Here is a 23,103-nt window from a genome sequence, read left to right as displayed (position 1 = left end):
TGAAGGAGGAAATAGATAATAAAACTATACTAGTGGGAGATCTGAATCAACTACTATCAAATTTAGATAAATCAAATCAAAAAATAAATAAAAAAGAGGTAAAAGGGGTGAATGAAATCTTAGAAAAATTAGAGTTGATAGATATATGGAGAAAAATAAATAGGGACAAAAAGGAATATGCCTTCTTTTCAGCAGCACATGGCAAATTGACAAAGATTGACCATACACTAGGTCATAAAAACATGGCATACAGATGTAGAAAAGCAGAAATAATGCAAACTTTTCAAATCATAAGGCAATAAAAATAATGATAAGTAAGGGTAAGTGTAGAGAAAAATAAAAATCAATTGGAAATTAAATAATATGATGCTCCAAAATCAGTCAGTTAAAGAACAAATCATAGAAACAATTAATAATTTCATTGAAGTAAATGACAATGGTGAGGCATCCTTTCAGACCTTATGGGTTGCAACCAAAGCATTACTCAGAGGAAAATTCATATCCATGAGTGCATACATTAACAAATTAGGGAGGGCAGAGTTCAATGAATTGGACATGCAAATCAAAAAACTCGAAAGCAAACAAATTAAAAAACCCCAGAAGAAAACCAAATTAGAAATCCTTAAAATTAAGGGAGAAATTAATAAAATTGAAAGTGATAGAACTTTTGAACTAATAAATAAGACAAGAAGCTGGTACTTTGAAAAAAACAAACAAAATAGACAAGGTGCTGGTCAACCTAATTAAAAAAAGAGAGAAGGAAAGCAAATTAACAGTATCATAGATGAAAAGGGGGAACTTACCTCCAATGAAGAGGAAATTAAGGCAATAATTAAAAACTTCTTTGCCCAATTATATGGCAATAAATATGCCAATCTAGGCAATATGGGTGAATATTTACAAAAATATAAATTGCCTAGACTAACAAAAGAAGAAATAGAATTCTTAAATAATCCCATATCTGAAAAATAAATCCGACAGGCCATCAAAGAACTCTCTAATTACTTTTTCTTCTCTAAATTGCTATTGCTAGTACAATGTTAAATAATAGAGGTGATAATGGGTATCCTTGTTTCACTGCTGATCTTTTTGGGAAGTCTTCTAGTTTATCCCCATTGCAGATGATGTTTGCTGATAGTTTTAGATATATACTGTTTATTTTATTTAGAAAAGGCCCTTCTATTCCTATACTTTCTAGCATTTTCAATAGGAATGGGTGTTGTATTTTATCAAAGGCTTTTTCTGCATATATAGAGATAATCATATGATTTTTGTCTGTTTGCTTGTTGGTATGGTCAGTTATGTAGATGGTTTTCCTAATATTGAACCATCCTTATATTCCTCGTATGATTCCTACCTGGTCATAGTGAATAATCCTTGTGATGACTTGCGGGAGTATTTTTGTATCTATATTTATTAGAGAGATTGTTCTATAGTTTTCTTTCTCTGTTTTTGACCTCCCTGGCTTTGGAGTCAGTACCATATTTGTGTCATAAATTGAATTTGGTAGAACTCTTTCTTTCCTTATTCTGTCAAATAGTTTGTATAATATTGGGATTAGTTGTTCTTTAATTGTTTGATAGAATTGATTTGTGAATCCATCTAAACCTGGGGATTTTTTCTTAAGTAGTTCTTTAATAGTTTGTTCAATTGCTTTTTCTGATATGGGGTTGTTTAGGTAATCTATTTCTTCCTCTGTGAGTTTGAGCAATTTATATTTTTGTAAGTATTCATCCATATCACCTAGATTGCCATATTTGTTGCCATATAAATAGGCCTAATAGTTTTAAAGATTGCCTTAATTTCCTCTTCATTAGAAATGAAGTTTCCCTTTTTATCTTGTAAACTGTCAATTTGGTTTTCTTCTTTCCTTTTTTTAATTAGACTGATCTGTAATTTGTCTATTTTATTTGTTTTTTCAAAGTACCAGCTTCTAGTCTTATTTATTAAATCAATAGTTCTTTGACTTTTAATTTTATTAATTTCTACTTTCATTTTTAGTAGCTTTAATTTAGTCTTCATCTGAGGAATTTAATTTGTTCACTTCCTAGTTTTTTTAATTTGCATGTCCAATTCATTGATCTCTGCTCTCCCTAATTTGTTAATATATAAACTGAAGGATATAAATTTTCCCCTGACTACTACTTTTACTGCATCCCATAAGTTTTGAAAGGTTGTCTCATTATTGTCATTTTCTTCAATGAAATTATTGTTTCAATAATTTGTTCTTTCACTAACAGATTTTGGAGAATTCTATTGTTTAATTTCCAATTAATTTTTTATTTACCTCTCCATGTACCCTTACTAATTATAATTTTCATTGCATTGTGATCTGAGAAGGTTGAATTTATTATTTCTGCTCTTTTGCACTTCTTTGAAATGCTTTTATGCCCTAATACATGGTCAATTTTTGTGAATGTACCATGTGCTGTTGAAAGGAAGGTGTATTACTTTTTGTCCCTATTTATTTTTCTCCACATATCTACTAACTCTAATTTTTCCAAGATTTCATTCATTTCTTTTACCTCTTTCTTATTTATTTTTTGGTTTGATTTATCTAGTTTGGATAGGGGAAGGTTCAGGTCTCCCACTAGTATAGTTTTTCTATCTATTTCATCGTTGAGCTCCACTAGTTTCTCCTTTAGAAATTTGGATGCTATGCCATTCTGTGCATACATGTTGAGCACTGATATTTCCTCATTGTCTATCATGCCTTTTATCAGAAAGCAATTACCTTTCCTATCTCTTTTAACTAGATTTATTTTTACTTTGGCTTTGTCTGATATGATTAAGATTCCTGCCTTCTTTCTCTCAGTTGGCCTTCTTTCTCTCAGTTGATGCCTAATAGTTTTGGCTCCATCCTCTTACTTTCACCCTATGCGTATCTACCTTCCTCTGTGTGTTTCCTGTAGGCAGTATATGGTAGGATTTTGGATTCTAATCCACTCTGCTATTTGCATTTTATAGGTGAGTTCATTCCACTCACATTCAGAGTTATGATTACCAGGTGTGTATTTCCCAGCATTTTGATTTCTATTCCTAGTCTTGCCATTTCTTCTTTCACTATTTCCTTCTATACCAATATTTGTTTTTAATCAGTCCCCTTAGTTTCCACCATTATTTTATTTCCCTTTCTACCCACCTACATTCTTATTCCCCCCCTTATTTTCTTTTCAATCTTTCTAAAAGTACCTCCCACTTTCTTCCTCCTTTGTACTGCTTCCCTCTCCACCAGTCCATTTGTTACCCTTCTTTTCCCCTATAGGGGACAAATCTATTCTCTGACCCAAGTGATTGGGTTGTTCTTCCCTCTTTGGGTCAATTTCAATGCAGGAAAGAGTTGAGTATTTCCTGTCTCCAACCTCTTTCCTCTTCTCCCCCCCTCCTGCCATGAACTTCTTTTTGACATATAAATGTATTTCCTTTTTTTCTTTTCCCATTATTTTATTATTAACCTCTTTTTTTAGCTCCAGTTATATATATATATATATGTATATAAATACATATATATACACATGTATATGTATTTATACATACATATATCTATATACCTATTTATGTCTTGTTATTTCATCCTATACAATTTGTCACTGTTCCCTGTAAGTGTAATTCTTCTAGCTAGCCAGGTGATAACAACAGTTTTTAAGAGTTATCAATGACCTCTTTTCTTATAAGGTTACATATCATTTTAACTATTGTGTCTATTAAAAAAAGTGTTTTTGTTGTTTTGTTTTGTTATTCTTTTTTTTCTCTCTTTTAATTACCTTTTGATGATTCTCTTGAGTTCTGTGCTTGGGAATCAAATTTTCTGTTCAAGTCTGGTTTTTTCTTTACAAATGCTGGGAATTCTTTTATTTTATTTATTATTTATTTATTTATTCATCTGTTATTTTGTTGAATGTCCATACTTTCCCCTGTAAGAATAGAGTCTGTTTTGCTGTGTAGTTGATTCTTGGTTGTAGACCTAGTTCCCTTGCTTTTTGGAATATCATATTCCATGTTTCCATGTCTTTTGGTCCTTCATTGTAGATGGAGCCATATCCTGTGTTATTCTCACTGTGGTTCCAAGGGATCTGAATGACTTCTTGGCAGCCTGTAAAATTTTTTCTTTGGCTGATAGTTCTTGAATTTAGCTATAGCATTCTTGGGTGTTGTCAGTTGGGGATTAAGTGCAGGACGTGATCTGTGGATTCTTTCCATCTCCACTGTTCCCTCTTGTTGTAGAATTTTGGGGCAGTTCTCTTGAACAATTTCCTGTAGTATTATGTCCAGGCTTTTTCTTTTTTCATGGTCTTCTGGTAGACCAATGATTCTTAAATTGTCTCTTCTTGAATGATTTTCTCAATGTTCTATTTTTTTAATGAGATGTTTCATATATTCCTCAATTTTTTTTATTCTTTTGGTTTTGTTTTATAGTGTCCTGCTGCCTTGGGAGGTCACTTAATTCTAGTTGTTGTGTTTTGGTTTTTAAAGTCTGGATTTCATCCCTGGCTTTTTGGTCATCCTTCTCTTTCTAGTCTGATTTTCTTTGGAGGTCATCTTTCATCCTCTTCACCTAATTTATCATCTCCTTTGCCTCATCTTTCATCTTATTTGCTTCATCTTTCATCTATTTTGCCTTATTTTCAAGCTGTTTGATTTTGGCTTTCAAGACACAATTTTTCTGTTTCCAGATGACTTATCTTAGTTTTTAAGTTCTTTTCCCTTTTGTCTTTAGCCTCTCTTAATTGCATTTTGACTTACATTTTGAGTTCTTCCAAAGCCTGTATCCAATTTGCTTGGATTTCTGATTCATCGATTACTGATCCCTCCCCCTCTGTTCTGTTGCTCTTTGATTGTTGCATGTACAATGCATTTTTCATTTGTTGCATGTCTATTGTAATTTCTTTCTTCTTTTTCTGTTGTTAGCTTATATTTACCCCTTCTATGCTCCCCATATTTGTCTGTGCTCTTGGTCCTCTCATTTTTTTTTTGCTTTTGGGGCTTTCTGTCATTCTCCCCTCTTGGAGCTTTGACAGAAATTCTCTCCCTGCAATCTGTAGGGGAGGGGTGTTGTAGTTTGAGCTTCCCTGTCCTCTTGAGGCTTCTGATTGGATTAAATTAAAGTCCAGCTATCTGTCAGGGAGGAAGTTTGGAGTTTGGGTTTGCCTGACATCTGAAGACTTTTGATGGGATTAAGTTCAGCTGGGTTGGGCTGGATTTGCCCTCAAGCCAAAACCTCCTGGAAGGCTGGAGCAATATGGAGGGTCTCAGGCACTGTGACCATTCTGCCTGCTCTTCACTCCCTCTCTAACTCCTTCCCTGCCACCTGTGTTTTATCAGCTCTGCCTGTAAGGTACTCCTTCCAGACTAGTGTCTTTGCCTGCCCAGAGGTTCCTGCTGCTGATGGAAGTTTAGAGCTCTAGGTTGGGAGTGAGGGGTCCTGAGACCTTCCTTCTGCCTTCCTCTTAAACCTGAGGGTCTCAGATTTTGGCTTTTGGGGGGTATATTTTTTGGATTGAGTCCAGTGGAAGGTTCCTTGGCCCTGTCCCTTTGTTAGGTTTGATTTTCTATCCCCTAGGAGCATTCAGTTTGTGATTGGTAAGGAAGGGTTTTCAGAGGTCTAAACTTCTGCTGCTTTTAAGCCACCATCTTGACTCAACCTCCTCCCCTCTGCCTCTCTTAATTGGTTTTTGATATCTTTTTTTTAGCTCTTCTGTGTCCAGTTCATATTTTGTTTTGGTCTTTGCATGACTTTCCTTTGCTTTTACTGCCCCTTTCTGTGTCTTGGCCTTGCCCTTTGTGGTTCTTTTGTTGTTTGCTATGTAATTATAATTAGGCTCTATATTCTGGGAATTTGGGGTACCCTCTTAAGCTTCAGTCTGTCCTTGATGTTATTCTTAGCTTTTTTTTCTAGGTTTACGCCAGTTCCAATTCTTAGAAGCTGATGTGATACTGTGAGGGCTGAGAGTTCTGAAAGCCTCCTCCTTCTCCTTATTCAATTGACCCTTTAGATGCTGATGGCTTAAGGACTTGTTTCAACCTCAGGTATAAGCTTTTACTATCACTCTAGTTCTATAAAATTTTTTGATAGTTTGATTGATGTTGAATTACATAATTTAGGCATAATTTCCCATTTTATTATATTAGTTCAGACTACTCATGAGGAATTAATTTTTCCAGTTCTTTAGTTCTGACTTTATTTGTGTGATGAGTGTTTTATAGTTGTGTCCATATAATTATGGGTTTGTCTTGGCATGTAGATCCACAAGAGATTTATGCTGTCTGGAATTATTTTATCTGGAATTTCTCATTCTCTCTCTTACCGTTTGACTTTTTTGTAATATATAGAAATGCTGGTGGTTTATGTGGATTTATTTTTTATCCTGTGACTTTGCTAAAGTTATTATTTCAAGCAATTTTTAATTGATTCTCTAGGATTCTGTAATTATACCATCATATCATCCACAAAGAGTGATAGTTTAGTTCATCATTGCCTAATTTAACACCTTCAATTTCTTTTTCTTGTCTTCTTGCTAAAACCAGCATTTTTGTACAATATTAAATAATATTGGTGGCCATCCTTGTTTATTTCTTGGTCCTATTCGGAAGTCTTCTAACATCCCCATTGAAAATGATACTTTTTGATGATTTTAGATAGAAATAACTTAACATTTTTAAGAAGAGGTCCATTTATTTCTATGCTTTCTAATGTTTTGAGGAGGAATGGATATGATATTTTGTCAAAGACTTTTCTGAGTCTATTGAGATAATCACCTGATTTCTGTTAATTTGGTTATAATTTTTGGTCATTTATACTGTAAATTTTGTAATATAAAACCAGTTTTACATTCTTTGAATAAATCCCATTTGCTCACAATGAATGATGTATTACTGTAGGCACTTTGCTAGTATTTTATATAAGATTTTGGAATCAATATTCATCAAGGAACTTCGCCTGAAATTTTCTTTCTATATTTTTGGGCTTCCTGGCATAGATATTTACTCCATTTTTTATGCCATAAAAAGAATTTGGTAGAACTCTTTCTTTGCCTGAATTGTCAAAATGGTATATTTTTATTTTTATTTATTATTGTGATTAAATATTTTATATAATATTAGTATTAATTGTTTTTTAAATGTTTGATAGAATTCACTTGTGAATCAATCTGAATCTAGGGATTTTTCCTTAGGAATTTCTTTGTTCAATTCTTTTACTGAGATGGGATTATTTAAGTATTATATTTCCTCTTTTGTTTATGTGGGCAATTTATGTATATCTATATGTATACATATATATGTATTTTTCCATTGCTACATGATTGATGTTCTTTCCCTCACTTTTCTCCTCCCTTCTCCTAGAGCTAACAAGCAGTTCTACAGGGTTATACATGTGTTATCACTCATTACCTATTTCCATATTATACATTTTTAATAATCTTTTAAAATCCCAAACCCCATATCCAATACCCATACAAACAAGTGAAAATTTAAATGTTTTCCTACTCCCACAGTTCTTTCTCTCATTGTGGTTAGCATTCATTCTTATGAATCCCTCAGACTCTCTAAAACTTCAGTTTTCCTTGCTGCTATCCTCAGCTCTATTTCTGGTTCTCTGCAGGCTTCAGTTCTTCCAAGGAGGTATGATGGCCTGTGGACTGGGAACTCTGAAAGCCCCATCCCACTGCTGATTCAATCTCCTATAAGCATTACTCATGGCTTGTAGAGCCCTGAGCACTGGGAACTACCTTGTAGTGGGGCTCAGGGCCTCACCTCAAGCCTGAGCAGGTGCTATAGGCCCCACTCAGGGCTTACACAGGCCAGATGCACTGAAGACTGTCTTTCCCTCAGCCTTGGTGTTTTGGTGAAGTTTGGGCTGGACTTTGTGATTCTTTAGGCTAATATCAGCCAGCCAGGAACTACCTTTTGCCAAGGTTGCACAGATGTTTGTTCATTGTCAGCTTGGTCAGAGGTTCAGACCTTCACCCCAGGTTTACATGACCAGGTGCACTGTGGACTACCCTATGGCTGAATGAATAGATTCATTGCAGCCTTAGTCAGGGGTTCTGGGACTCCTCTTAGACTTGAACCCAGTAGGCCCTATGTCTCATCTTTGTATTGGGGCCTCACAACAATCTTGAGCTATGTCTTGGAATTTCAAGGAATGGGCATGGGATGTTCTATTGATAGCTTAGACTAAGTCTTGGGGTCTCAAAGTTGGCTTGTGCACAGGTTCAGAACCAAGAGCATTAGATAGATGGTGGGCACCTTGTACTCCTCATTGTGGGTTTTTTTTTTCCTGCTTCCCTCTCACTCTAATGAGTGAGACCCTTTCTGCCTAACTTCTGTAGTTTTCATCAGATTAGTTACTTCACTTCATCCCATTTTTGTTTCTGTCACTCTAATATTTTTGGGGGGGGGCTCTATTTTCAGGTTAGTTTAAAAGAATTCTCAGAGGAGTTCCAGCATTCCATGCTGCTACTCCACCAACTTGTACAGAAATGCAAATTTTAAAAACTTTTAAAAAATATATAGTCTCAAACATATCAGATAGACTAAGATGACCAAATGTTGAAGGAGATATGGGAAAATTGAAACACTAGTACACTCTTGGTGGAACTGTAAACTAATATAACCATCCTGGAGAGTGATTTGGAACCACACTTAAAGGACCATATAACTAAGCATATTCTTTGAAAAGTACCATTATTAAGTCTGTGCCCCAAACAGATCGAGGAAAAGTGTCAGGAGTCATCAAAGACCACAATGTTTGACATGGTCACACGTGGAAACTGGTTACTGCAAATCAGCCCCAGGAAGGATGGAAATATCCACTGAAATCCCAAGTGACTTTCCTTATTAACATCCCCTTATTATTGGAATTGCTATGATTATTATTCTTTCACAGCCCCAGGAAAAATAGATGAGAACAGCATGCTTGCAGGGTTAATACAGATGTCCTACTCTGTTCTCCCCATAATATTACCAGGAGATCCCACTTACAAAATTAAACCTAAGGATTCTTATATACCCAATTAGATAGGACCTTCTTTTCTAGGTATAAAACCTTCTGGAAAATCTGTGCCATGTTGATTCTACCCTCTGCCCTTGCACTTAGCAACAATGTTTTGTTGACTATCTCCTTAGGCTTTGCGTCTGTTGTTAGGTTCTATGGAAACATATATGTTGAGAATAAAACTGTGTGCTAAGTAGATGTGTGATCATGAGGGTATAAAATAAGGCCAAGCCCCAGCCAAGGCAGAGCAGTTTCTCTGTGAAACCTTGTGCTGTAGGATGAATAGAAAGATATGTCCCATTTATCATTCCACCAACACCAAGACCTCATCCATTGTGAGAGGCTGGACCACCCCACAGCAGAAAAGTATGTATAAGTAGAAAAATATTTATAACAACTCTTTTTGTAGTAGCTAAGGTTTGGGGACTGAGGGAATGTTGATCAATTGGGGAATAGCTTGAATATGCTTTGGTGTATGATTGTAATATAATAAAATTATGTCATAAGAAATGATGAACAGTATGTTTTCAGAAAAAATTTTGCATAAATTCATAAATATTTTCTGTTTAAAAAAATTCATTCTGTCCAGAATGAGCACAGTAACAGAAATATTGTATGATGATCAACTGTGAAAGCCTAAACTATTATCATCAATGTAAGGTTCCAAAATAATCCAAAGGGACTTAAATTTTTAAAATGCTATGCACCACTGAAGACAGAACTGTCATAGTATTAATTCAGATTGAAGTATACTATTTTCATTTTATTTCCTACATGAGTTTTTTCTTATAAGTGTGATATGGGGAATATGAAAATATATACTGCATGGCAACCCTGGTATAGGAGACATCATATTCCTTAATATGTGGGGAAGTAAGGAGGGGACAGAACTGGGTAGCAAAATGTCAGAAAACAATTCATAAAAATTATTTCTATATGTAATTGAAAAAAAAATTAAAGGTCTCTCTTTATCACAAGGTTAGTAGAGTGAACAATACCTAATCATTTTCTGAAGTTCACATGGGGAATACATTAGTAGAGCAAAATATGCATGCTCATAAGTACTGGAACCATTTCTCAATTTCTGATCACATTAAATATATTCTTGTTATATTTTGTTTTTAACATTATTTACATTTCCCAGTGAATCCCTTTCTGTTTCCCCTTCCTTAAAGTATCTAATATCAAAGAATAAAACGAGGGAAAAAAACTAATTTAGTAAAGTTTAATACTATATCTAAAATTCCTGACATACCTGACAGGGCACTGTATATAATGAGTCCCTAATTTTTAGTTCAATGGCTAGCCTACAGTAGAGTTAAATTCACAAAAAAAAATAAGAATTGCCTAATTACAAACAAAAAAATTCTTCTGGGTCCATCTTTAGATTTTTCTTCATTGTGTATACAGATTGCATCACCTCTATTTTCCCTTTTCTCTTTACCTCAAAGCATGCTTCTGCTCTATTTCTAGATATACAATAACAAGAATTAGTAACTTATTGGATATAAGAGTTGAAGAAGGGCCATTGGGTCCTAGATTTCAAACTGCAAGTGACTGGAGAGGACAGGTAATCCTAACTTCTAATTCTTAAATGAAAAACTGAAGACAAAGAAACTTTCCTAACATCACACATTTTAAAATAGCAGAATTGAAATTTGAACAAATGTCTACTAAATCCAAATCCAGAATCCTTTCCACCATGCTGAAGTTCATTCCAAGGTCAAATGGTGGCATCATTGAGAGAAGTATTGAAATAAGAATTTGCAAGTTTAATGAGCTGATAAATGAGCTGATTTTTAGGTTTGGAAATGTTGAATAGGAGGCAATAATGGCATATGTGCTTTAGACAGGAGAAGATGAAAACCTTCAACTCAGGAGATAGTCAGAGATTAGTAGATTTGAGAGTAATTTATACACAAGTGTTGGTAAAAACTGTGTTAAAGAGTTAATGGCATGCCCCCCAGAGGAAATTCAGGTGGAAAATGAAAATGAGCTAAGGATAGAAAGAACTCTAGGGGATATCTACTTTAAGAATTTGAAGAGGAAAATAGCCAAGAAAGGGGAACACAGTTGGAAGATAAAATGTTATTTATGGAGAACAAGTTGGTCAATTTAGCTTAAATGTAGAGTATATGAGAGGAGTCATCTGAAATTAGTCTGTAAAGTTAGACTTTGTGAAGTACTGTGAATACCCTCAAAGGACTTAGTATTTTATCTGCAAAGGCAATAAAGAGGTACTGATGTTTCAGGGAAAGGGATACATAATCTTTAACTATTTTAAAGGGGATTTTGATTTTTGTCCTATGTGTCACCTACAAATTGTTTGAACTGAGAATTTTTTCTTTTAATGTGCTGAATCTGCTTATGAGGATAGGCAGCCAAGGTTATAACAGGTTAAACTGCAGAAGGACTTTATAAAACCCTCTTTGTTCCTTTCCATTTTTCCTGGTCACCTTACTGTGTGCTAAAATTATCTTTGAGAATGTAGCTCATGATATTGTCTCTTTGGTGATATACTATCCAGACAAGCCAGAATGAAGGACAGTAAGTGGAATAAAATCGCCATGTACTGCCTTCTTCTGGAGAGCTATAATTTCTTCTAGCAAAAAAAGAGCAATGATTTGTAGGTGACAGGTTGGACAAATAGGTCAACCATGAGGCATGGGAGAAAAATAGTCTTGGAGACTTATTTGAAAAATATTATAAACATAATTTTGTACTTTACTTTTCTAAAGTGTTAGATGATGAAATATTTGGTAAACAGACATAACTCTGTGACCTTAGGAAACTAGCAATATCTCTAAGCCCATTTCCTCTTTACAAAAGTGATAAGATTTGTATGACCTAGAGGCTAGGGCTATTAAAAACAGATATAAAAATGAATGAACTGTATTGTGAGCACTAAGTCCTTTATAAATATTAGTGATGATGATGATAATTTGTTTAATTTTTAATTTTTAAAAAATTTATTTGGTCAATTTCAAGCATTATTCCTTGGTTACAAAAATCATATGATAATGATGATGATGATGATGATGATGATGATGATGATGATGATTATATAAATTATTGCATTATTTGATAGGTATGCTTGAGCTGGCTCAGACTGATTTGAGAGAGTTAAGATTTCAGGGTAAGCATTTATAATTAGAAATCACTGAATACTATAAATTAGGGTGTTACTTATTACTTGACTGTATGAACTTAGGTGTTGGAGAAAATTTTGATTATGCAAACTAAACAAAATTTTGTGTGTGTTTTGTGTGTATTTTTCCCATAGAGAGCTAATTTTTAGATACTTACCTGTACCCCTTTGACTTAAACATAACATACTTTACATGTAAAGCAATTTGTTATTTTTGGTCAGTTAGATGGTCAGTTAATGGCCATTGTCCTTTGTACTCTAAGAGGATCAAAATGGCATCACTATGTTGATGGGGTCAGTGTACAATGTGTCTGTTAGGCACATAAAGCCAGTATGAACATTTGGGCTCTAAATTTGAGCATCTTAATTATAGATAGCATGTCACCTATCTTTTGAACTTCTGCAATTTTGCTTTGCTCATAGAGAATGAGACCTTCTTTGATGCTGGCATGCCATACTGGGTGGTCCTGTACTAGTGTTTTCCATGTCTCACAATTGATACCCAAAGTCTTCAGAGAATCTTTCAGAGTGTCCTTCTATTGCTTCTTCTGACCTCCCTGTGAGCACTTGCCTTGTGTGAATTTTCATAAAATAATCTTTTAGAAAAATGCCATTTGGCATTTGAACAACATAGGCACTTATGCTATTTGCAGTAGAATATGTGTTCTTGGAAGTTTGATTCCAGAAAAGGACCACAGTGTCTGGGACTTTATTGTGTCAGATTATCTTCAGAATCCTTCTAAAGTAATTCAGATGTAAGTAATTCAGTTGAGGTCAGTACAACAGCTCTGTAGACATTTGGTAGGCAATTAAATACTTTTTTATCCCATACTTTCCTTAGGAGTCTCCCAAATATTGAGCTATCTGGCAATACATGTGTCAGCCTCATTATTTATATGCACATCCCTGGAAAGTATAGTGCCAAGGTAAGTAAATCTATGTACAGTACTAAAAATTCTGTATTTCCTGTAACTGATGATTTTGCATGTGAATGGTATGCTGCTGACTGCTGGAGAAACTCTGCTTCCTTGGTGCTAAATGCCAGGCAAAAATTAGCACAAATGACAGAAAATCAATCCATACTATTGCATCTCAGTTTCAAAGGCTACATTGAGTGCAAGTCAATTTACATTTATTAAGCACCTATTATAAGCCAGACACTGAACTAAGTGGTAAACACTTTAAATGTACTTTTATATGTTTTGTACTTTGATTCTCACAATACTAAATCTATATTTCCTTAATATTATAAACTACTTGACATATTAAATCAGGTGTACTGATTAGGAGGGGGAAGATGCAGATTAGCAGATTCCAATAATTAATGTCATATTGCTTAAAATTAGTTCATATAACCAATAAGAACATTTCAAAATGATTGACAACAAAAGCAATCTGTATGTATGTATCTATTCACATATAATGGATTGCTAGTCTACACTGAGCCTCTAAGTGTTTCATGTATATAGGAATAGTTTGATATTTGCTTTCTTCAACTTGTATTAATTTGTAACAAAAGTGAAAGTTGAATTCGTGAAAATCTAACATAGATCAACAATTGTGACTAATATAAAAATTCCTTGTAAACAGAACCCTTATGAATAACATTTTCTAGGCAGCAGCTGAATTACAGTACTTTATAAGAGAACAGAATGTAGCAAAATTCTTAGTTGGGAAGAAATCTATTCTAATAAATTTGTGAGTGCAGAAAAGAGGGTACAAGAGAAGTGAAGGTTGAATTGTTGAGACTTGGCAAAATAATGAACATATGAATTAAAGAAAATGACAGTGTTATTTCTCCCTGGAATAGCAAAGTTATGAAGATGCATATGCTTGAGGAGACAAAAATATGAGCTATTTTTCAGATACTTTTTGTTAACCAGTTCAAATAGATGAAAAGAAAGTTTGTGATATCAGATTGGATCTCAAAAGAGAAGCTAGGTAGGGCTGGATATTTAAATCTTAGAGTTACTTCTATCATGTTTAATATTGAACCTGTAGAAGCTGAAAAGTCAGGAAGAGTAAAAATCAAGTGAAAAAAAAATAGAAGAGGACCACAAAGAGATTATGGTCATAATTGAGGTTTGACATAAGAGTAGATTGATACTGAAAAGATGAAATTGTATTCATTGCTTTTACATCATTACTGTAAAATCAAGTTGTCTCACTTAAACTTTTAGGTCATATCTGTAAATAGGATGTTTGGAAGAATAGAACAGTTGTTAGTTAATTGATTATATATAAGAAGTGATAGATAAGGAGAAGAGTTAGCTTATGAACTTTTATTATCAACCTTGAAATGTTAAATACACAGCTTGACTAAGTCCTGATTCTGGGTAAAGATAACAGAAGCAGTCATGGATTATTAAAAATTGCATCAACATGTTACCTTGGAAAACTAAAAATTAAAAAGCACTTCTTCAAAAGGAGACTATATTTATTTTGAGAGTTAATTGATATCCTATTTTTCTCTTTAAAATGATTACATTTTTCCACCTTTAGACAACTCAAATGTCTTCCATTACAATCTTCATTCTTACTACAACCTCAGATTTCTCTATACCCCCATAGTTTCATAGACAATCATAGATATGCTGGTAAATGTTTAACAAGCAGCTCTCTGGGTTGGGGTGAATGTATGACACATTTTAATGTTTAATCTTCACTATTAACATTTCTCTATAACATCTTGAAATCAGTAAAAGAATAAATTAAGCTCTGTTTTGTACCTTTTACTAATTTTCAAGGTATAAACTCACACTACAATTTGATGACCAACTCTCAAAAGCCAATAGCACTAAAACACTCCTGCAATCATGCTTACTTTCACCAAAATCTTCATTCTTCTATATCTAGAAGAGTTCTGATTCTGCTTTAATGAACCACTTGAACACTAGCCTCAAAATTCCTGTTCTCTTGTCTTATTATTCATCACTTCTTTCTAAACCTCATCTATCTATTCCTTCTATTACTTGACTCTTCTGCTCCTCCTCACATGCTCATGAAAAGAAGGCAAAAAGTCAAGCAATTGGGCTAACAGGGTCTATTACAAATTTATGCTATTTCATCTCAACAGGGCTCACAGAGCAAGGCAATCATTTTACTCTTTTCTAATTGATTCTCTATGCCATTTACCATGACAGCTATTTCAAACCTTTTCATTTCACTCCAAACTTCTTACCACACAGGTTAATTTCCTTATTACTTTCTAGAGTATGTTAGAAAGAATTTTTCTAGCTACACAGGTTTGAAATTTCAAAGTCGACTTTTACCCTTTATTCTCATTTATGCCACATATTCCATCAGTTGCCAGATCTAATTTTTATCACTAGCTCATCACTCACATATATGCCCTTCTCTCTATTTATGGAATAAATGTGGTTAAACTCTATTACTTGTATTCTAGTTATTGTCTTCTATCTGACACCCCTACCTTAAAGCCTTTCCAATCCTTCCTTTATATCATTGCAAAGGTAATTATTCTCACATCACAATATCACCTTGCCCAGTAAACTTCAATGGTTGTCTATTATTTTGATTATTAAATATAAGCTCTGATGACTGGAATTATTAAAAAAAAACACTTCAAGGAGTTACATACTGGGAACAAAGATGTCAGAGTATATTATGTTACATTCTTGAAAATAAGTAACCCCAAAACAAAGGAAAACAGGAAGAACACATTTCACTGGAGTAAGAAGAGAGAAACCAAGGCAGTATTGCAGACCCACCCACAAGTTGCTACTCTGCCACAGGCAACAAGGCTGCAGATCAGGAGTCCATCCCTAGCCAAGAAGAACATGTATAAAAGGCAGTTAGGGCAGAGCTGGGCACTGGTCTAACCCAAGCCACTTAGCATAGGAAGTGAAGGCAGAGAGTGCACTCTCATGTGGAAACAGAGTGCTTGAAGCAGCAAAGCCACAGACTGGAGGACCAGTCCAGCATAAGGCACTTATTAGGGGCAGGGAATCCGCAAAATGGACCAACCCAGCCTACAAAGCAAGGAAACTGATAACATCTATTGCTGAATCTACTTGGGTAAAACAGCTGTGAGATCCTACAGAGCAAGCCCGAAGGGTCACCCCCTCAAGGACATGTCACTGGAAACAAAGACAGTTGCATCTATCTCAAGTACCAGAGAAGAGTACTCTACAAACTGTGAATAGTGTTCACTTTGCCTGAGGAACAGAGATGAACCTCATCAGATAGATATGGTAATAAAAAAAAACAAAACAAAACTAGAAAAATCAGCAAAAGACAAAGAAAAAAGTTAATTTCAGAAAGTTACTTTAGTGAGAGAAAAGGCCAAAATACAAACTCATAAGAGGATAATAATGTCCAAAAAGAAATATGTTAATCCCACCAAAAAATGTTAAATGATGTCAGGCCTCAAAAGAATCAAAGTAAGAATTTGTGGCCATATAATTTTTTTTATTTTTAAAAGAAAAATTCCAGCAGTAAATTTCTTTCCAAAAATTTCATTTTCTCTCCCACAATTATACATTAAATGTACAAATAGGAAACTGACATCATTATCCACATATTAGAGATAACCAAATAACTTTTTAAGTATATTTTATCACTCCTATTTATTAGACCTCTTCATAGTCCAGTTTTTATTTAGTTGGTTAAAAATAGTGAACATTTATTTGGACTTTTATATTTAAATACATTACTTCATTTGGTGACTCAACAATCCTATTAGACACTTAAATACACAAATGGATCTGCAATCTCAGCACTATTAATGAAGATCATAAAGCTACCCATATTTGCCCCTCCTGTTTGACTTTTTATACCCCTCCATTAATTTTCCATAGGAAAGAGAGCCAGTGTTCCAAGGGACTTTCATTCTTTAAACTAAAATTGAGAAAATGAAACTGAAGGACCCATGCTCTCCATTACTCTTGCCATAGGGCCAATCAATTTTTTTCATTCATATTTCAGTAATGATAAATCCTTCTTTGGAGCTCCTCTTTTATTTTGTATTATAGCCCATTTCCTGTTATCGTATACTTTTGTTTTATAATGGTTTTAAATTATTTGCTGATTTTAGTGTTCCATGAATCAAAGCCATGGAACAACTTTGGAACAATAATAATATTAAAAGGATTCATCTTTGTTAGAAATTCAGGGTCATTTAAGGATCTTTGAAACTTTATAAATACAAATTGTTGGCATCTGAATTTTATAGGTGAGGAACATGAATCCAAGAGACATGTAACTTAAATATTATCTGACAAATAGTAAATATCAGAGGCAGAATCTGAACAAGTTTTTCTGACAGCTCTCAGTGCTGAATTCAGTAGAAAATGATTTCAATAGGTAGATTGCAATACCATACTTGAATGAGGTAGTAGAACTTTGTAAGTGAATTAACTACAAGGTGAAAGCAAAATGCTTGTATGATCCCCTCAATATTTACTTTAAAACAATAATCCCCTAAGAATTCTATTTCATTCTCTTTTCTAAATATCAAACATTTCCAAATTGAGGACATCTTAAAATGTATTACAAACAGAGTACCAATAACACTTTTAAGACTGCTGCCAAGAAGTTATACTCCCAAACTTGAAAGATATCTTGCCAACTGTGAGTATGCTAGCTATATTAGATAAGGCAATTTTATATGGCCTCTAACAGCAGGTATGGTTCTGGCTACAAATACCACACTGGATCAGATTATAAAGAAATCTCAACTTTCAAACATTCAATGAAATGATGTTTAGTCCTCAAGATTACAAACCTTCTATCTGGTAGTACTAAAGGAGAAAAGATAAAGTTAAGTTGCAGATCTGTTAAATCATCAGAATAATTAGCAATACTTGGTAGATAAAAAGAAAATCAAACTCAAATTTTTTTCCAAAAAGTATGTGGAAAAAATAAGAATCTACAATAATTATCTATTGTGGATGAACTAATTGCAATCTTGATTATTTTAAAATAAATTTGCTATTGACACTGTAAAATTTTGGAGTCAAGCCAAAAGCTTTTTTAAATATAATTTGTTTATTTAGTTTAGAATATTTTTCCATGGTTACATGATTCATGATTTTTCCCACCCCTTTTCCTCCCCCCTCTCAGAGCTGACAAGCATTTCCCCTGGTTTATAAATGTATCATTGTTCAAAACCGATTTACATATTATTCTTACTTGCAAAAGAGAGATATTTTAAACCAATACTCCAATCATATCCCCATCAAACCATGTGATCAATCATATGTTTTTCTTCTGCATTTCAGTGTTATTATTACTATCTGTGTATTGCCCTTCAACTTATTATCCACTTTAGATGTGCACTATTCCATTTCTTTCTGTTTCTCCTGTTATAAGGAAAAGTTAAGGAGGAAAGTGTTTAAGTCTGAAAAGAGATGTGGCATTAGACCAGCAGGAAGATTCTGGAATTTCAAAGGAAGGGTTAGACTGATACTGAGGATGTTAGCTGTCTATCTCTCTTTGAAGATATCTGAAGGTTGTAGCTGCATTTCCTTAGTGGCTGATCTTATCCTTGTTCCTGTTCTGCTTGTTGTCTTGGTTTCCATATTTCATTGAAGCAGAATCTGGTGATACTGACCAACCATCTGCAGTGATTGTGAGACCAGGCCTGGGTCCTTTTTGGTTCTGGGACCTTCCCTGGGCCCTATTAGGTTTACACAGACCCTTTCCTTAAAACCAGCTAAGGGCGGGGGGTGGGGGGGGTTGTAGATTAGCCAAGAACAGGGACTGGGATTTTAGGCAGTGAGGAGAGAATTAGTGTAGGAAAATTACTCTGAAGAAATCTGTGAAGAGACATTAGATCCTGGGGCATTAGTTAGAAAATTAGCTTTAGGTTAGCCCATACACTTCTATCTTATTCTTTTTTAAATAAAATCTACTTTTCCATTTTACTTAGTGGTCTAGCCAGGCTCTTCCTGTCTGGAGTTTTTTGTCCTTCCCAAACCACAGAAAATCTTCTCATACTGCCTCGACACAACTCATCTATTTACATCCCCAAAGTCCCCTTCCTTTTATACTCCTCATCATTATTTTGCTTTTTTGTAACCCCCTCTTACTTCCCCCTTCTTCCCATTACTTCCCTCTTCCCTTGTCATATTCGTCTTCTACTTCTCTGAAGGGTAAGATAGAATTCTATACCCCACTGAGTAGGATAAGATAGAATTCTATACCCTATTGAGTATACTTTTTTCCCTCCCTGAACTAATTAAGATGAGAGTTCAAGCATTGCCCATCACCACCCTTATCCTCTCCTCTCAATAATAATTTTTCATATCTCTTTATGTTATGTAATATATGCCCATCATATCTCTCCCTTCCCTTTTCTCTCAGTGCAATCCTCTCTTTCAGTCCTTGATTCTTTTGTTACATATTATTCATTTGCATACATATTATATCATACATACATATTGTTCCATATCATTACATTAGCATATACATCATATCACTATATACATTATATCATCATAATCAACTTAATTCCCCCCTTAATTCTGAGTAAATTCCTTCTATCTTCCCATACTACTAAGAGTAACTTTTGAGAATTATGGAAATCCTTTTTCCATGTAGACATATAAACATTTTGACCTTAATGAGTCCCTTCAATTTTCTTTCTTATTTACCTTCTTGGGATTCTCTTGTTTCTTGTGTTGGGACTTCGCATTTTTTGTTTAGGCCTGGCTTCATGAATGCTTGTAAATCTTCTGTCTTATTGAATGACCAATTTCTTCTCCTGAAAGAATATGCTCAGTTTTTCTGGATAGGTGACTCTGGGCTGTAAACCCAAATATTTTGACTTCCTGAATAACATATTCCATGTCTTTTGGTCATTTAACGTAGAAGCCCATAGGTCCTGAGTGATCCTGACTGTAGCTCCATGGTAATTGAATAGTCTCTTTCTGTCTGTTTGAAGCATTCTTTCCTTGACTTGGGGGCTCTTGAATTTAGTTATTACATTCCTGGAAGCTGTCATTTGAGGGTTTCTTTCTGGAGGTGATCTGTGAATTCTTTCAATCTCAATTATATTTTCTTGTTTGAGGATATCTGGGCAATTATCTTTTATAATTTCTTCTAATATGATGTCCAATATTTTTTCTTGATCATGGCTTTCAGGTAGTCCAAGAATTCTCAAACTGTCTCTCCTAGTTTTACTTTCTAGGTCAGTTGTTTTTTCAATAAGATATTTCATGTTTTATTCTTTTTTATTTCTTTGATTCTGCTTTATTGTTTCTTGATTTTTCATGAAATCATTAGTTTCTATGTGGCCAATTCTGATTTTTAAGACCTTGTTTTCCTCTGTAAATTTTTGGTTCTTTTTCAACTGGCCCATTCCTTCCTGCTTTCATTTCTCTTTCCCACTTTTCATCACTTTCATTTCTCTTTCCCACTTTTCCTCCGCCACTCTTAATTGTTTTTGGCAGTCATTTTTGAGCTCTTCCACAATTTTTATTCTCAGATTCTTTTATGAGTCTGAGGGCTGAGAGCTCTGAGAGAATCCTCCCCCTTTCTGTTTTAATTGGAGATGCTGATGGCTTATGGATTTACCTCAGTCTTGGGCATAAGCTTTTGATATCACTCTGACCTTGATTAGTTCAGGGGCTGATAAAATTCTAACCTCAGGATTAGGCTCAAGTTTTTTATCTCACTGTGTACTTGATCCAATCAGGCATGCCTTTGATTGCCTTGTCTTAGAGCTCTGCCCTGAGATTTAGGCAGAAACATCAGTGCTTAGTACTATCAGCCACCTCAAACTGTGTACTGTGTCCTTATCCCCAGCCCAGACTGAAAATATTGCCTTTGCTTTGGACCCACATGGATTGGTCCACTTCAGCCCAAAATGCCCTGCACTGGAACTACAGAATTCTACCCACGTTTGAAATTTCAAGGGGCATGGTTTGACTTGTACCACTATTTTTCCTGGCAGGATCTCAGGGTCTAAATGTTACCTTGGACTTAGGTTATGAGCCTGGGATAGCAAATGTGTGGTCCGGGTGGGGTTTTGTGACTTGCTTTTGGAATGCTCTACCCTTCTTGCTACAGCCTTTTGTTGGATATGCTTTCCTCTCACCCCAGTTCTCCAGATGATCTTTACCCACCTTTTGCATTTTTCTTTTCTTGAAAGTTGTTTCACTGTCTCCTTAATGATTCTTTCATTCCTGTATTTGTTTTGTGGTGATATTTTAATCTTGGTCAGAGAAGATTCTTTTGGTGACATTGAGCAGCTCTAGTTTACACCTCTATATTGGCTTCTCCCTTGTTAGTTCCTTCCTTATATCTTTTAATCAGATATTTTTGCTTTAACATTGTCAGAGATTATGATTGCTTCTCCTGTCTTTTTTTTCTCATTTGATGTCCAATAAATTCTAGCCAGAATCTTGATTTAACCTATATGTGTGTACCTGATTCACATGTGTTTCTTGTGAACAAAATATGGTTGGATTTTGTTTTTTAATCCACTCTGTTATCCACTTCTGTTTTATGCTTGAGTTCATTCCATTCACAGTTATGATTACCATTGGTGTATTCCCCACTATTATGTTTTCCTTTTTTAATCCTGCCCTTTAGCCTCTCAGTTTCTTTCCACCTCTTTTTATGCTTTAAATTAGCCCTCCCTTTTGCCCCATCCTTATTTTATTCCCCTTATTCCCCTTCTTACCCACTCCATTCTTATTCCCCTTCTATTTCACATTAGGGTCTTTTTACAGCCCTCCTAACTTTTCTCTCCCTTATATTACTCCCTTTCTGACACCTCCCTTCTTTATTTCCCTTCTATCTCTCTATAACCCAATAAACCTGGCTTTTCTTGCCTCTCTGAACTGATTCCTCTGAGAGTAATGTTTGAGTATTACCTGTTGCCACCCTGATCCTACCCTCCCATGTGTCTCTTTATGTGGTATTCATCCACACCCTTGTGCCTTGTTATGTGGCATAATTTACCCCATTTTATCTCTCCTTTATCATTTCTTTTAGTATAATTCTCTTTTTTTCTTGATTCTTTTAATATAACGTCCTTTACAGCTTAATACCACATCCTCAACCTATAGATATTTCCTCTATATACTATGATAATGAACACAATGTTTAAGAGTTAGAGATAATCAATTTGATCTTATTGAGGCTCTTAAATTTTTTTCTCTTTGTTATTTACCTTTTTTATTATTCTCTTGAATTTTGTATTTGGACATCAAATGTTCTGCTTAATTCTAGAGTTTTCATCAGGAAGGACTGGGAATCCTCTATTTTATTAAATGCCCATATTTTCCCCTAAAACTATATAGTCAATTTTGATGGGTAGATGATTCATGTTTCTAGATCCAGTTCTCTTGCCTTTTAAAAAAGCATATTACAGAGGCAGAGTTAAGATGTCAGCCTAGAGGCAGCAAAAGTTCAGACCTCTGAAAACCCTTCCTTACCAGTTACAAACTAAATGCTGCTAGGGGACTGAAAATCAAACCTAACAACAAGACAGAGTCAAGGAACCCTCCTGTTGGACTCAATTCAAAAGGTATGCCCCCAAAAGCCAGAATTTGAGAACTCTCAGGTTTAAGGGGAAGGAAGAAGGAAGGCCCCAGGACCCCTTCCCCCCCACTTAGAGCACTAAGCCTCCAGTGGCATCGAGAACCTCTGGGCAGGCAAAGGCCCTGGTCTGGAGGGAGTACCTTGTGGGCAGGGCTACGCCAGGAAAAGAGTGTCAAATACAGGCAGTGGGGAAGGAGCTGGAGAGGGATCTCAGAGTGGTCAACCAGGTCACAGTGGTGGAGACCCTCCATACTGCTCCTTTCTTCCAGGAGATTTTGGCCTCAGAGCACATCCAGCACAACCCAGCTTAACTTAATCCCATCAAAAGTCTTCAGAGGTCAGGGAAGCTAAAGCACCAACACACCTCTCTCACAGACTGCACTGAGAGATCTCTTGACAAAGCTCCAAGAGGGGAGACTGACAGAAAACCACAACCAAAAAAAATTAG

This window comes from Monodelphis domestica, chromosome 2 (genome assembly GCF_027887165.1).
Source record: "Monodelphis domestica isolate mMonDom1 chromosome 2, mMonDom1.pri, whole genome shotgun sequence".
NCBI lineage: Eukaryota > Metazoa > Chordata > Mammalia > Didelphimorphia > Didelphidae > Monodelphis > Monodelphis domestica.
The sequence above is the reverse complement of the archived record's forward strand: the minus strand, read 5'-3'. Positions refer to the sequence as shown.